This window comes from Elephas maximus, chromosome 2 (assembly GCF_024166365.1).
Source record: "Elephas maximus indicus isolate mEleMax1 chromosome 2, mEleMax1 primary haplotype, whole genome shotgun sequence".
Lineage (NCBI taxonomy): Eukaryota > Metazoa > Chordata > Mammalia > Proboscidea > Elephantidae > Elephas > Elephas maximus.
Window position 1 is genome coordinate 207,965,132 of NC_064820.1, and position 17,550 is coordinate 207,982,681.

The window sequence follows — 17,550 nt, forward strand, 5'->3', positions numbered from 1 at the left end:
AGATTCATTGTTGTTCTTAATTGTTGCATAATATTCTCTCATTTATTTATACATCACCTGGTTATGTGCACCTTGGTTGCTTCCATCTTTTTGCTATTGTAAACAGTGCTACAATGAACATGGGTATGCATATATCTGTTCGTGTGAAGGCTCTTATTTCTCTAGGATATGTTCCAAGGAGTGGAATTGCAGAATCGTATGGTAGTTCTATTTCTAGAGCTTTTTAGGGAAGCACCAAATCAATTTCCAAAATGGTTGTACTCATTTTACATTCCACCCACGGTGTATAAGTGTTCCAGTCTTTCCACAACCTCTCTAGCATTTATTATTTTGTGGTTTTTTGGATTAATGCCAGCCTTCTTGGGGTGAGATGGTACCTCATTGTAGTTTCGATTTGCATTTCTCTAACTGGCTAATGATCTTGAGCATTTTCTCATGTATGTGTTAGCCACCTGAATATCTTCTTCGGTGAAGTGCCTGTTCATATCATTTGCCCATTTTTTCAATTGAGTTATTTGTCATTTTGTTTTAGAGTTTTTGCAGTATCATGTAGATTTTAGAGATTAGACACTGATCGGATATGTCATACCTAAAAACTTTCTCCCAGTCTGTAGGTAATCTTTTTACTCTTTTGGTGAAGTCTTTGGATCAGCAAAGGTGTTTGACTTTTAGGAGCTCCCGATTATCTAGTTTCTCTTCTGGTGTTTGTGCATCGTTAATAGTTTTTTATATTGTTTTTGCCATGTATTAGGGCTTCTAACATTGTCCCTATTTTCTCTTCCATGATCTTTATTGTCTTTGATTTTATATTTAGGTTTTTGATCCATTTTAAGTTAGTTTTTGTGCATGGTGTGAGGTATGTGTCTTATTTCATTTTTTTGCAGGTGGATATCCAGTTATGCTGGCACCATTTGTTAAAGAGACTTTTTTCCCATTGAACAGACTCTGTGCCTTTGTCAAACATCAGTTGCTCAGATGTAGATGGATTTATGTCTGGATTCTCAATTCTGTTCCATTGTTCTATGTATCTGTTGTTGTACTAGTACTATGCTGTATTGACTATTATAAAAAACTATTATAGTGGTATAATATGTTCTCAAATCAGGTAGTGTTAGGCCTCACACTTTTTTCTTCATTTTCAGTAATGCTTTACTTTTTTACTTACCCAAGGCCTCTCTGCTTTCCATATGAAGTTGGTGATTTGTTTCTCCAACTCATTAAAAAATGTCCTTGGTATTTGGATTGGATTGCATAGTATTTATAGATTGCTTTGGGTAGAATAGACATTTTTACAATGCTGAATCTTCCTATCCATGAGCAATGTATGTTTTTCAATTTATGTAGGTCTGTTTTGGTTTCTTGCAATAGTATCTTGTAGTTTTCTTTGTCTAGGTCTTTTATGACTCTGGTTAGATTTATTCCTATGTATTTTATCTTCTTGGGGACTATTGTAAATGGTATTGATTTGGTAATTTCCTCTTCGATGTTCTTTATTGGTGTAGCAGAATCCAACTGACTTGTGTATGTTTATCTTGTATCCTGATAGTCTGCTAAACTCTTCCATTAGTTTCAGTAGTTTTCTTGAAGTTTCTTTGTATTTCTCTTCGTATAAGATCAGGTCATATGCAAATAGAGATACTTTTACTTCTTCTTTACCTTTTGGAAGCAGATGGCCAGGCCTGTCTCCTGAGGTATCTCTGGGTAGGATTGAACCTTAACTTTTTGTGCCACTCAGGGACAAATAATGTTGTCCAGTCTTGCACCATCTTCATGATGATTGGTATGTTTAAGTCATTTGCTGTGGCTATTGTGTAATGACTTCCAACCTATGTGGCTCATCTTCTAGCATTGTATGGAACAATATTCTGTTGTGATCCATAGGGTTTTCATTGACTAATTTCAAAAGTAAATTACCAAGCCTTTCTTTCTAGCTCTGTCTTAGTCTAGGAACTCTGCTGAAATCTGTTCAACATTCATGGGGCAGATTAACCAGTAAGCTTGGTGTGCCCTGACTTATAGTAAGCAAGGTACTGCTGTAGAGAAGAAATTCATTCAGTCCTTGAAATAAGGTTAAGAGGATTCATTCAGTAAAATAATTAAAAAAATACATTTGAATGTAGAGAAACAACAGTCCACATAAATGGAAACTAATGGGACCAGCAAGAGCTTCTAACAGGAACAAATACTGTGCAAGGAACAAAGGAATTAAAATAAAACCAATTGTTTGGTCAGCCTTCAGTTAGGGTCACAAGAAGCATTGATTAGAAAGTGGGGAATGGGCTTCCATTGGAAAATTTGGCATAGGGGGAAAGCTTATGGTGTTGGGTTTAAGAAATAATTACTGAGGTCTTTGATCATAGACGCAAATGATTACATTGCATATTCCTCAGGAGAGATAAGTAAAACAGTCCTAACCAGATGTCTCAAAAATTTATGAGAACCACTTGGTACCAAAGTTTCATTTCCCAGAAATCGTTTGTTAAAACAAAATCATTTTAAGTCGCTTGGGAGACTTCAGGTAAGACTATGGCCCTTTCAGACCAAATTTTATTACATCCCTGTCATAAAGAAAATATTTTTGGCCCACTTTAAACAAAAAACACCCGCGTGAAGACTCCTTTCCTTATATTATTTTTCTTTAACATGCTGACTTTACGGGAGAGTTAGAAATGTTTCCTCAGTTACTACAATTAGGAAGGAAAATGGCAGGCATTCGTCAAGAAGTCTGAGCTGCCTCATGAAAAAACAGCTAGGCAATTAAAGTGTTCCAGAAAAACTGAATTTCAAAACTTCATGAGCTTCTCTTTTGAATGCAATATTAATTTTTTCCTGACCTGATCACAGAGAAAAGGTAAAATATATTTCTCCTTTATTCCCATGGTAGCTAACTCAAGGAGCTAAATGATACATAGTTGTGAAAATTCTGAACCAACGCCATAGACAGAGCTGAGTAAGTAATGGGCCCGGAGACAGGCATATACAAGGAAAAACTTTAAACTGATTCTATGCTAAAAGCAATAGAGAAAAATGATTTTGCTTTTTGACATTTTAATCTGGTCAAAAGGTTTACTGGAAACTTCTTTCGTACAGCAAGCAAGGACTAAATCTTTGAGGTGGTGAAACCCAGGAGAAATGGTGCTCTATAGATTAGTATTTATGCGGTGAAACACAGGTGAAATTGTGCACTACAAATTAGTAAGTAAGCACAATTAAGCCCATGCCTACATTTTATTTTTTACCTTGCTTACCTGACTATATTTGAGACTAGTGGTATTTGAAATACCAGTAACATAGCTTCTAGCATCACAGCAATGTGCAAGCCACTACAGTATGATAAACTGACAGATGGGTGGTTAAATAGAGTGTTAGATAGGAATAAATGCTATAAAGAAAAAGTGGGGAAAATTGTAGAGAGGGTGATGAGTGTATTGAGCATTTTTAGAGAGAGTGAGAGATGAAAGCTTTGTGACACAGGAAGCTTTTGAATAAGAAAACCCAGCACAGTTGAGGGACTTGCTGTAAGAAATAACCAGAGGAACATCAGAGGGAACATCAACATCAAATATTCTGGACAACTGTATTCCAAGTGTGTCCCACATTCAAGGAGATCAGTGTGATCTGAGCTCAGCAGGTGAGATAGTAGACACCTGGCATAAGTCAAGGGAAGTAATGACTTGCATTTCAGTGCCCACAGAAGTGTACACACTGTACGATTCACGTGCAGTTCAAGGACAGGCAAAATGTAAGCCCTGGAAACATGTCAGACTAATAGTTACACCTGGGAGGGTGACCGAGTATGAAAGGGAGTGAAGAAGTCTGGAAAATTCCATGTTTTTGTCTGGGTGGCAGTTATATGTGTTTAGACATTTATCAAACTGCAGTCCACGATGTGCTTAAGGTGATTGCCGTCAACACACTTTGCTACATAAATGTTTTATTTCCAAGAAAATTTAAAAAATTAAAAAGAAAAGGTGAAATATCATGTTAGAATTATATAATTTTGCCAAATTAGACATAAGCCTTTCCAAAATGAATAAATAAGTGTACTCAGCCTGGGAACCTTGATGCTGGGCTTTGGACTGGCAACAGAGGAACTGACCACAGCTTTTGCAGGCCTGACCCTCGGGGGCAATCTCTACCCAGCCAGCACACATAGGCGACACGCCCCTCAGGAATCTCAGATAAAATAGTCATCCCAAGCAAGATAAGTAACTTTGTCTATATCCCGGGGTGCTACTCTCTCCTGTTTTTCTGAACCCTTCCCTCCCCTTCCCAGGTGGCTTCATTAACATTGGAATTTCCTGAGCCAGAGGGAAAACTGCTCTGTGGTTTTTCTTTTCCCTTTTTCTTTGGGTTTTTTCCTAACCCATCCTTCCGGCCTGAGAGAAGCAATCACAAAGAACCCAGGGACGAAAAATCCTTCCCTAATTGGCCTAAAAACACAGAACCAGCTCCAGCCAAACATAGGTGATCCACAGTCTCCGGCATTCAACCCTGCAGGGAACAAGGTGGCTATTATAATGCAAAGGCATTTCTGATAGGGATCTGAATGCATTTTTTTTTTAGCGAATTTACTGGAAAGACAAGTTTCCCAGATCTGATATCTCTGCGTATTCAACAGAGCCCTCACTGACGCACAACAGGGAACGGAGGGCTGGAGCTCCCCCCAGACCACCTAGCCTCCTGCCTTAGGGGTCTAAGGAGGGTGACACCTACCAATCTGTAGAGGTACTTGCATTGGGAGCCTAAGGTACAGCTGCAGAGCCCATCCACCAAGGTGCTTTAGGAATAGAGACACACCTACCTCACTGACACTTGGGGGAAGCCTATCAGCATCATGCCTGCCCTGGAGTGTGAACCCCAGCTGCTAATTGAATCTGGTGCACACAACTATCACCACTACTTCTCAAGGTGGACAGGTGTTAGCGTGCATCACATACTTGATGACCCCAAATCAGATTCTACACAAGAATAGTGAATGGACTCAGGCATACATATCTGCTAACAGCCCAAACCAGCTGGTAATAGGCCATAAGTAAGTCAAGGGCTACAACAATCAAGACAGCACAATCTAGTAGCCCATCCACGTATATTTAAAGAAAACAAAACGAGATAAGACTCAGTGAGCAAATATAGAATAAATCACTACAATATCTTAGTGATGGTTCGGAGACAGCAGTCGATATTAAACCACATAAAGAAGCAGACCATGAATGTTTCTACAACCCCCCAAACAAAAGAATCAAAATCTTTCCCAAATGAAGATACAATCCTGGAATTATCAGATACAGAATATAAAAAACTAATTTACAGAATGCTTCAAGACATCAGGGATGACCTCAGAAATGAAATAAGGCAATCAGCAGAAAAAACCAAGGAATACACTGATAAAACACTTGAAGAACTCAAAAAGGTTATTCAAGAACATAGTGGAAAAATTAATAAGTTGCAAGAATCCACAGAGAGACAGCATGTAGAAATCCAAAAGATTAACAATAAAATTACAGAATTAGACAACGCAATAGGAAGTCAGAGGAGCAGGCTCGAGCAATTAGAATGTAGAGTGGGAAATCTGGAGGACCAGGGAATTAACACCAACATAGCTGAAAAAAAAACAGATAAAAGAATTAAAAAAAATGAAGAAACCCTAAGAATCATGTGGGACTCTATCAAGAAGGATACCTTGCATGTGATTGGAGTCCCAGAACAGTGAGGGGGGACAGAAAACACAGAAAGAATAGTTGAAGATCTGCTGACAGAAAACTTCCCTGACATCATGAAAGATGAAAGGATATCTATCCAAGATGCTCATCGAACCCCATTTAAGATTGATCCAAAAAGAAAAACATGAAGACATATTATCATCAAACTTGTCAAAACCAAAGATAAAGAGAAAATTTTAAAAGCAGCCAGGGAGAAAAGAAAGGTCTCCTTCAAGGGAGAATCAATAAGTTCAGACCAGTCAGCAGAAACCATGCAGGCAAGAAGGCAATGGGATGACATATACAGAGCACTGAAGGAGAAAAACTGCCAGCCAAGGATCATATATCCAGCAAAACTCTCTCTGAAATATGAAGGTGAAATTAAAATATTTACAGATAAACACAAGCTTAGAGAATTTGCAAAAACCAAACCAAAGCTACAAGAAATACTAAAGGAAATTGGTCAGAAAACCAATAATATCAGATACCAGCACAGCACAAGGACACAGAACAGAACATCCTGATATCGACTCAAATAGGGAAATCACAAAAACAAATTAAGATTAATTAAAAAAAAAATGCTCAAAACAGGGAATCATTGAAATCAATATGCAAAAGATCACAATAATCAAAAAGAGGGACTAAATACAGGTGGCATAGAACTGCCACATGGAGAGGGATACAAGGCAATATAGGACAATACAAGTTAGGTTTTTACTTAGAAAAATAGGGGTAATTATTAAGGTAACCACAAAGAGGTATAACAACTCCATAACTCAAAATAAAAACCAAGGAAAACGTAACGACTCAGCAAACATAAAGTCAAATACTATGAAAATGAGGAACACACAATTTACAAAGAAAAGCGTCTCAGCACAAAAAAGTAAGTGGAAAATTAAAATTGTCAACAACACACATAAAAAGGCATCAAAATGACAACACTAAACACATACTTATCTATAATTACACTGACTGTAAATGGACTAAATACACCAAGAAAGAGACAGAGAGTCTCAGACTGGATAAAGAAACATGATCCGTCTATACGCCGCCTACAAGAGACACACCTTAGACTTCGAGACACAAACAAACTAAAACCCAAAGGATGGAAAAAAATATATCAAGCAAACAATAAGAAAAAAGAAGAGGAGTAGCAATATTAATTTCTGACAAAATAGATTTTAAACTTAAATCCACCACAAAGGATAAAGAAGGACACTACATAATGATAAAAGGGACAACTGACCAGGAAGATATAACCATTTTAAATATTTATGCACCCAATGATAGGGCTGCAAGATACATAAATCAAATTTTAACAGAACTGAAAAATGAGATAGACACCTCCGCAATTATAGTAGGAGACTTCAACACACCACTTTCGGAGGACAGGACATCCAGTAAGAAGCTCAATAGAGACACGGAAGATCTAATTACAACCATCAACCAACTTGACCTCATTGACTTATACAGAACTCTCAACCCAACTGCTGCAAAGTATACTTTTTTTTCTAGCGCACATGGAACATTCTCTAGAATAGATCACATATTAGGTCATAAAACAAACCTTTGCAGAATCCAAAACATCGAAATATTACAAAGCATCTTCTCAGACCACAAGGCCATAAAAGTGGAAATCAATAACAGAAAAATCAGGGAAAAGAAATCAAATACTTGGAAACTGAACAATACCCTCTTGAAAAAAGACTGGGTTATAGAAGACATTAAGGAGAGAATAAGGAAATTCATAGAATGCAATGAGAATGAAAATACTTCCTATCAAAACCTCTGGGACACAGCAAAAGCAGTGCTCAGAGGCCAATTTATATCGATAAATGCACACATACAAAAAGAAAAAAGAGCCAAAATCAGAGAACTGTCCCTATAACTTCAACAAATAGAAAGTGAGCAACAAACGAATCCATCAGGTACCAGAAGAAAACAAATAATAAAAATTAGAGCTGAACTAAATGAATTAAAAAAATATAAATAAATGAATTAGAGAACAGAAAAACAATTGAAAGAATTAACAAAGCCAAAAGCTGGTTCTATTGAAAGAATTAACAAAGCCAAAAGCTGGTTCTTTGAAAAAATAAACAAAATTGATAAACCATTGGCCAGACTGACTAAAGAAATACAGGAAAGGAAACAAATAACTCGAATAAGAAACGAGATGGGCCACATCACAACAGACTCAACTGAAATTAAAAGAATCATATCAGATTATTATGAAAAATTGTACTCTAACAAATCTGCAAACCTAGAAAAAATGGATGAATTCCTGGAAAAACACTAACTACCTAACCTAACACAGTCAGAAGTAGAACAACTAAATAGACCCATAACAAAAAAAGAGATTGAAATGGTAATCAAAAAACTCCCAACAAAAAAAAAAGCCCTGGCCCGGATGGCTTTACTGCAGAGTTCTACCAAACTTTCAGAGAAGAGTTAACACCACTACTACTAAAGGTATTTCAAAGCATAGAAAATGACGGCATACTACCTAACTCATTCTATGAAGCCACCATCTCCCTGATACCAAAACCAGGTAAAGACATCACAAAAAAAGAAAATTACAGACCTATATCCCTCATGAATATAGATGCAAAAATCCTCAACAAAATTCTAGCCAATAGAATTCAACAACATAGCAAAAAATTAATCCACCATGACCAAGTGGGATTTATACCAGGTATGCAAGGCTGGTTTAATATTAGAAAAACCATTCATGTAATCCACCATATAAATGAAACAAAAGACAAAAACCACATGATCTTATCAATTGATGGAGAAAAGGCATTTGACAAAGTCCAACACCCATTTATGATAAAAACTCTCACCAAAATAGGAATTGAACGAAAATTCCTCAACATAATAAAAGGCATCTATACAAAGCCAACAGACAACATCACTCTAAATGGAGAGAGCCTGAAAGCATTTCCCTTGAGAACGGGAACCAGACAAGGACACCCTTTATCACCCTTCTTATTCAACATTCTGCTAGAGGTCCTAGCCAGAGCAATTAGGCTAGACAAAGAAATAAAGGGCATCCAGATTGGCAAGGAGGAAGTCAAATTATCTCTATTTGCAGATGACATGATCTTATACACAGAAAACCCTAAGGAATCCTCCAGAAAACTAGTGAAACTAATAGAAGAGTTTGGCAGAGTCTCAGGTTATAAGATAAACATGCAAAAATCACTTGGATTCCTCTACACCAACAAAAAGAACATCGAAGAGGAAATAACCAAATCAATACCATTCACACTAGCCCCCAAGAAGATAAAATACTTAGGAATAAATCTTACCAAAGATGTAAAAGACCTATACAAAGAAAACTACAAAGTACTACTACAAGAAACTAAAAGGACCTACTTAAGTGGAAAAACATACCGTACTCATGGAGAGGAAGACTTAACATAGGAAAAATGTCTATTCTACCAAAAGCCATCTGTACATACAATGCACCTCCGATCCAAATTCCAATGTCATTTTTTAATATGATGGAGAAACAAATCACCAAATTCATATGGAAGGGAAAGAAGCCTCGGATAAGCAAAGCATTACTGAAAAAGAAGAAGAAAGTGGGAGGCCTCACTCTACCTGATTTCAGAACCTATTATACAGCCACAGTAGTCAAAACTGCCTGGTACTGGTACAACAACAGACACATAGACCAATGGAACAGAATTGAGAACCCAGATATAAATCCATCCACATATGAGCAGCTGATATTTGACAAAGGCCCAGTGTCAGTTAATTGGGGAAAATATAGTCTTTTTAACAAATGATGCCGGCATAACTGGATATCCATTTGCAAAAAAATGAAACAGGACCCATACCTCACACGAAGCACAAAAACTAACTCCAAGTGGATCAAAGACCTAAAGACTAAAACAATAAAGATCATGGAAGAAAAATTAGGGACAACTTTAGGAGCCCTAATACAAGGCATAAACAGAACACAAAACATTACCAAAAATGAGGAAGAGAAACCAGATAACTGGGAGCTCCTAAAAATCAAACACCTATGCTCATCTAAAGACTTCACCAAAAGAGTAAAAAGACAACCTAGAGACTAGGAAAAAATTTTCAGCTATGAAATCTCCGGCCAGCGCCTGATCTCTAAAATCTATATGATTCTGTCAAAACTCAACCACAAAAAGACAAACAACCCAATCAAGAAGTGGGCAAAGGATATGAACACACTTCACTAAAGAAGATATTCAGGCAGCTAACAGATACATGAGAAAATGCTCTCGATCATTAGCCATTAGAGAAATGCAAATTAAAACCACGATGAGATTCCATCTCACTTCAACAAGGCTGGCATTAATCCAAAAAACACAAAAGAATAAATGTTGGAGAGCCTGCAGAGAGATTGGAACTCTTATACGCTGCTGGTGAGAATGTCATATGGTACAACCACTTTGGAAATCTATATGGCTTTATCTTAAACAGTTAGAAATAGAACTACCACACAACCCAGAAATCCCACTCCTCGGAATATACCCTAGAGAAATAAGAGCCTTCACACAAACAGATATATGCACACCCATGTTTATTGCAGCTCTGTTTACAATAGCAAAAAGCTGGAAGCAACCAAGGTGTCCATCAACGGATGAATGGGTAAATATACTCACACAATGGAATACTACGCATCGATAAAGAACAGTGACGAATCTGTGAAACATTTCATAACATGGAGGAACCTGGAAGGCATTATGCTGAGCGAAATTAGTCAGAGGCAAAAGGACATATATTGTATAAGACCACTATTATAAGATCTTGAGAAATAGTATAAACTGAGAAGAACACATACTTTTGTGGTTACGGGGGGGGAGGGAGGGAGGATGGGAGAGGGTGTTTTACTGATTAGTTAGTAGATACGAACTGCTTTAGGTGAAGGGAAGAACAATACTCAATACATGGAAGGTCAGCTCAACTGGACTGGACCAAAAGCAGTTTCCGGGATAAACTGAATGCTTCAAAGGTCAGCGGAGTAAGGGCGGGGGCTTGGGGACCATGGTTTAAGGGGACTTCTAGGTCAATTGGCATAATAAACTCTATTATGAAAACATTCTGCATCCCACTTTGAAATGTGGCATCTGGGGTCTTAAATGCTAACAAGTGGCCATCTAAAATGCATCAATTGGTCTCAACCCACCTGAATCAAAGGAGAATGAAGAACACCAAGGGCACACGATAAATAAGAGCCCAAGAGACAGAAAGGGCCACATGAACCAGAGACCTACATCATCCTGAGACCAGAAGAACTAGTTGGTGCCCAGCCACAACCGATGACTGCCCTGACAGGGAGCACAACAGAGAACCCCTGAGGGAGCAGGAGATCAGTGGGATGCAGACCCCAAATTCTCACAAGAATACCATACTTAATGGTCTCACTGAGACTAGAGGAATCACAGGGGTCATGGTCCCCAAACTTTCTGTTGGCCCAGGACAGGAACCATTCCTGAAGACAACTCATCAGACATGAAAGGGACTGGACAGTGGGTAGGAGAGAGATGCTGATGAAGAGTTAGCTAATGATATCAGGTGGACAACTGAGACTGTGTTGGCATCTCCTGTCTGGAGTGGGGATGGGAGGATAGAGAGAGTTGGAAGCTGGCAAAATTGTCACGAAAGGAGAGACTGGAAGGGCTGACTCATTAGGGGGAGAGCAAGTGGGAGTACGGAGTAAGGTGTATATAAACTTATATGTGACAGTTTGACTTGATTTTTAAACGTTCACTTGAAGCTCAATAAAAGTTAATAAAAAGAAAAAGACTTATACAGTGCTAACTGTATTCTAGGTAATGTTTTAAATATTACCTCACTGAGTCTTAATAACACCCTCTAGAGTAAAAAAAAAAAAAAACTCATTGCAATCAAGTCAATTCCAACTCATAGTGACTCTATAGGACAGAGTAGAACTGCTCCAAGGAGCAGATGGTAGATTCATACTGCCGACCTTTTGGTTAGCAGCCATACCTGGCCATAGCTCTTAACCACTCCACCTCCAGGGTTCCATAGTTAGTATAAATAGCCACATTCGCTGGTGTTGAAAATAAGGCTTAAAAAAGTTAATAACTTGCCCAAGTTCACAAAGCTAATATATTCTAGAGCAGGAGTTTAACAATGCTCTCCTCTAGTCTGCTTCTCCTGTAAAATGGTCTCTACACCTGACTGCACCATGGACAGGCCTCATTTTTAATGATATAGTGAGGGAAGGGTATATCCTCAAAAACCACCTTCCACTAAAATTCATAATTGTTAGAAATAAATATTAATCAGCTGGACTTCTGACTGTTGATGTCGCAATTTCTTCTGTTCGCTTGGCGTTTGACTATATGTTAATGAACAACAATAAAATTTTCTCATTGCCACTAATCAGCACTTCAATATACACTTTGTTAAGCAAAATTTGTATGAGTTTTATGGAATGATATGTTGAGTTACTTGTTGTCACAAATGGTTAAGTGCTTAACTACTAGTTGAAAGATTGGCAGTTGGAACACACCCAGAGGCACCTTGGAAGACAGGACTGATAATCTGCTTCCAAAAAGTCAGAGCCTTGAAAACCCTATGGCGCAGTTTCACTCTGCACAAATGTGGTCGCCATGAGTCAGAATTGACTTGACAGCAGGCACCTAACAACAACAAGAAAAACATGCTGAGTTCAGTAGAAGAGCATAATGAAAAATACCATTGCCTTCCCAGCAATTAATGAAACCTCATATATCTCTTAGAGCTACTGTTAAGGAATGAGCCACTCAACATGTTTGAGTTGAATTGTTGCTTAAACCAGATTACACCCCTCTTCAGAAAACTCCTATGTTCTTACTATGAACTATTAAGTCTATTAGCTACTAGTTTACATTTAAAAATCATGCCAAGCTTAAAAATAAGCCTCATCATCCCTAGTGTACAAATGAGAAAATCAATGCCAGGAGAAAAAAATTTTTCCACACTTAGACACCTTTTAGGTGTTGTGATCTAGGCATGAAGTCCTTTATATTTCCATTATACAATCCTGGCCATTGTTCACATGCTGTATTCTCCACAGTGAATTTATTCATGATGGCATGGGAGAATCCGACCTTCAAGTCTGATTTCATCCTTCTGAGAATCTTCAATCACAGCCCCGCCCACACCTTCCTCTTCTTTCTGGTCTTGGGCATCTTCACAGTGGCCTTCATGGGAAATACTGCCATGGCTTTCCTTATCTACTGGACTCCCATCTCCACACCCCCATGTACTTCCTCCTCAGCCAACTCTAGCTCATGGACCTGGTGGTTATCTGTACCACAGTACCTAAGATGGCCCTCAACTACTTGTCTGGCAGGAAATCCATCTCTGTGGCAGGTTGTGGAACCCAGATATTTTTCTATGTGTCCCTGCTTGGGGCTGAATGTTTCCTGTTGGCTGTCATGGCCTATGACCACTATGTTGTCATTTGTCAGCCATTAAGATACCTAATTCTCATGAGCCAGAAAATCTGTGGTCTCATGGCTGCCTCTTCCTGGATTCTTGGCTCTTTTGATGGTATAATTGAAGTTGCAGATGCCTCGTCTTTCCCATATTGTGGTGCCTGGGAAATACCCCACTTCTTCTGTGATGTTCCTGCCCTACTCACTCTTTCATGCACTGACACCTCAACATTTGAAAGGATAATATTTATCTGCTTCTCTTCCCTGTAGCAGTCATCATTGCTTCCTATACTTGTGTCCTTCTGGCTTTCATTAGCATAGAATCTGGTGAGGGTCATCGCAAGGCTTTCACTAAATGTTCCTCCCACCTAATGATGGTGGGGATATACTATGGAGCAGCCATGTTTATGTACGTGTGACCCACTTCAGATTGTTCCCCCACTCAGGACAAGATGGTATCAGCCTTCTATACCATTCTCACTCCTATGTTGAACCCCCTCATCTATAGCCTCTGCAACAAAGAAGTAAACAGAACATTCAAGAAGGTATTAAGGAAGGGAAAATCTGGAGAGGAAGTTGCTTAATTATGCTTTTCTCCACATTTTTGATTTATGCCTAAATTTATGTATTCAACAAATACAATTTAGCACACAGTATTTACCCATCTTTGTAATAAAAGACTTATAGGCGGACACATTATTTGAAAATAAAAATTGTTTGCATCCTAGTTTATTCATATATTTCCTATTTTTGTTATGGCAAATTCAAGTTATGAATACAAGTAAATCTTCATTACAAGAGGAAATGCACAACTGTATACTTTGGTTTACATAATTCAGTTAACAAGTGAGAGGTGTTTGCCCATCATAAGATCACAGAATTTGATTGCGCTGGTTGAAATTCTGTATTTTTTACTATGGAGTTGCCATGAGTCGGAAAAGACACCCCAGCAACCGGTTTGATATGGTTTTGTCTCTTAACGTATAGTAGATTTAACCACGGCTAAACAGATTTCTGAAGGAGCCTTGCCGGTGAAATTGTTAAGAGTTAGCAGTTCAAACTCGTGAAGATGCTCTGCTGGAGAAAGACCTGGCAATCTTTTCCCATAAAGATTAAAGCTTAGAAAACACTGCGAGGCAGTTCTACTCTGTCTCATGAGGTTACTATGAGTCAGAATCTACTTATGCCACCCAAAAACAACAATAAACAGAATTCTACTAAGTCTTATGTCATACTTTGAACTGATCCCTTTGCTATGATAAACAAATAAGCTAATTATCTACAAAATTATAGATGTTCTTGTAATATCATAATAAAAGTCAATGTAACTTAACCAGATGGAGAAAAGAGAGGTATTAGATTAGAGGAAAGTATAATGAGCTTGTCTTATACGAACACTATCTTTTTTTAGGATGGAGGATTGGCAAGCCCCATTTATGTTCTTGCTTCACAGACATCAGTCACATATGTGGAAATTGAAATGTGAATTTGACTCCCCCAAGTCTGAACTTCCATCATTAGATATCCTGATCTTTAAATGAATCATGTATTTCAACAGTATGGAAAAATTCTTAATAGAGACATCTAGGTTTTCTGAAATCTGTACATTTTCCATAAATTACATGTGTGTCATCTCAACAGGCATTGTAGAGATGATATTTAAATGAATTTTAGTGGAATTCTGGAGATTCTGTATTTTTATGAGGAAAATCACTATATTCTAATTTCAGTATTAACTCTTCTGTTAAAACTCCGTTGTTACATCCCCACTGTATTAGTTGTCTGTTACTATTAAAAAATTACCACAGCCTAAAGTAGCAATCATTTATGATCTCACAGCTTCAGTGTGTTAGAAGTCCAGGAAGAGCTTAGCAGGGTCTTCTGTTTAGCTTCTCACATGACTATAATTTAGGTGTTAGCTGGGGCTACAGTTTTATCTGAGGCTTGGTGTCATCTTCCAAACTCACATCGTTGTTGAAAGAATTTCTTTCTTTACAGCTGTAGAACTCATGGCATCTTGCTTCCTCAAGGCTAGAGAGGCCTAAGTCTTTTTTTTTTTTTTTTTTAAAGAGCTTCCAGCTAGTTAAAACTAGCCCACTCAGGGTAATTTCTGTTTTGATTATGAAATAAATTATCAGTAAATCAACCGATCTGGGAGATAAATCTGCAAAATCATCATGGGAGTAACACCAGGGGATGGAGATCATAAAGGTCATCTTAGAATTCTGCTGACCACACTCACCGAGAAAGCTTCAAGATGCATATCCATTAAACACAACAAAATGCAATCACCTGTAACATGGATTAACCTAAAAATCATTATTCTGAGTGAAATAAGTCATTCACAAAAGATAAATATTTTATGATCCCACCTATATACAATAGGCAGATATATAGAGACCAAAGCATATGCATGAGGGGCGCTGGGTTTCTGTTAAATGCGGTGGAAAAATTAGAAGTGACAATAGTTGTGCAGCATGATGAACACTTTCAGTCACTGAGGTGTATACACAGAAATTTTGATTTGCCAAATGTTTTATATGTATATATATATATATATATATAATCACAATAAAAATGCAATTCAAATAACTTATCTTGAAGAGTATATGAGAAAACATTAATAATGTTCAAATTATTGCCTGGCTTAAGTCACCTTTTTGAAGAATTTCAATAAATTTTGTGACAGTTCTGTTTAACGGATCAGCATATAATACATGGAATTTGATTACACTGTTCTAATTTGCCCATGGCTCGTCTACTGTGTACACAAATATAACATCCAACACAGTGAAGAGGATAGGTATATCATGCTGATTCTGTAAACAAAAAAGATGATTGCTTAACCCCATATTCTCCATTTTCAGCTCTACAAGAGGACTAAAATAAAACTGACCCTCAAGGATACTTTCCCCAGACAGAGCATAAATGGCTGAGTTCAATGAAATAATATTTGTAATGTTCTTTTTTTGTTACATTTTGTTTTTTACTTTATTAAAAACGACTCTACCCTTGAACCAAAATTTCTTCTTCCTATTATTGTTTGAAAAATTTTTTGTAGAAAGTTGGCTTAATTATAGGCTACACAAGTGATTTTCACACTTGGATCATAGCAATAGATTCTGTATTATCTTATGTACGAGCCCTGTTGGGATTAAGGGGGTAAGAGCTCAGCTGCTAACCAAAAAGTTGTCATTTAAAATCCACCAGCCGCTCCTTGGAAACTATAAGGGGCAGTTCTACTCTGTTCTATATTGTCACTGAGTCAGAGTTGACCTCACGGCAGTAGTTTGTTTTTGTGGTATTACCTAAATAAATATTACTACCTAGGCTTTTAGGCTGTTGGTGTTGTTAGATGCTGTCAAGCCAATTCTGACTTATGGTGACCTCATGCGTGGAGCATAGAATTAATCAATAAGGTTTTCAAGGCTGTGACGTTTCAGATGTCGATTGTCAGACATCTCTGTGGTGCCTCTGTGTGGGTTCAAAGAGCCAAACTTCTGGCTAGTAGTCCAGAGCTTAACCATTTGTATCACCGAGGACCTCTACGCCTAGGCAGGAAAGAATATTTCTCTGTGTGTATTGAAATGTAATTATAAGAAATGTGATTGACTGATAATCCCACTAAAAATTTGTGGACTGTGAAAATTTTCATGAAACGGGCATCTGTGACTCTCCACCATCTACTTACTTCTTAGAAGTATTAGGACGATTTACCCTTACTAAGTTCTTTCAGTGGTAAGAGAAACCAGTTATCAGTTTATGTTTGGAAGTAACATGGTATTGGTCTTAAAAGCCATTTACACAGGCTGTACATATACTCTTATTTCTGGATATTTAACACAATTTCCTTGATTGTATATGAGTTGGACCCTAGTCAATAGCCATCTAGAGATATTTATCTAGCTGAACTTACTCTTGGGCCACTGGCTAATGTTTACTTTTAAGAATTTAAGGTTGTTTATTGCATTTTTAAGGTCCCTGGTTGCACAGCTTCTTTCTCTCAGGGTAGCTATGTTACTGAAAAGTATAAAGAATCTCAGCTGACCATCTAAAAAATGGGTAATAACTGTGCTTTATATTGTTGCATAGCATTAGGTACCTTATATTTGAAATGTGTAAAGCCATGCCTGCCTCATGGCATGTCTTCTGTAAAACAGTGATGACTTTAGTTTTTAGGTTGAGGAAATCACTTTTAAGGTTGAGAAAATCAATCCCTACTTCCAATGAAAGCCCAAGAGTGGAATTATTACAGTGCTAGAAGTCATATGCTGATGATAAATATTGACAAGTATATTTCATCTCCATATAAATAAGGGAAACTCTGGTGGTATAGTGGTTAAGAGCTATAGCTGCTAACCAGATGCTCTTTGGAAACGTTATGGGGCATTTTACTCTGTCCTGTAGGGTCGCTATGA

At 37.7% G+C, this 17,550-nt stretch overlaps 1 pseudogene; it reads left to right on the forward strand.

Annotated features, from left to right (window-relative positions):
• The first annotated feature begins 12,779 nt into the window (after positions 1-12,779).
• On the forward strand, positions 12,780-13,716 carry LOC126067961 (olfactory receptor 2M3-like; annotated as a pseudogene).
• Positions 13,717-17,550: the final 3,834 nt, after the last annotated feature.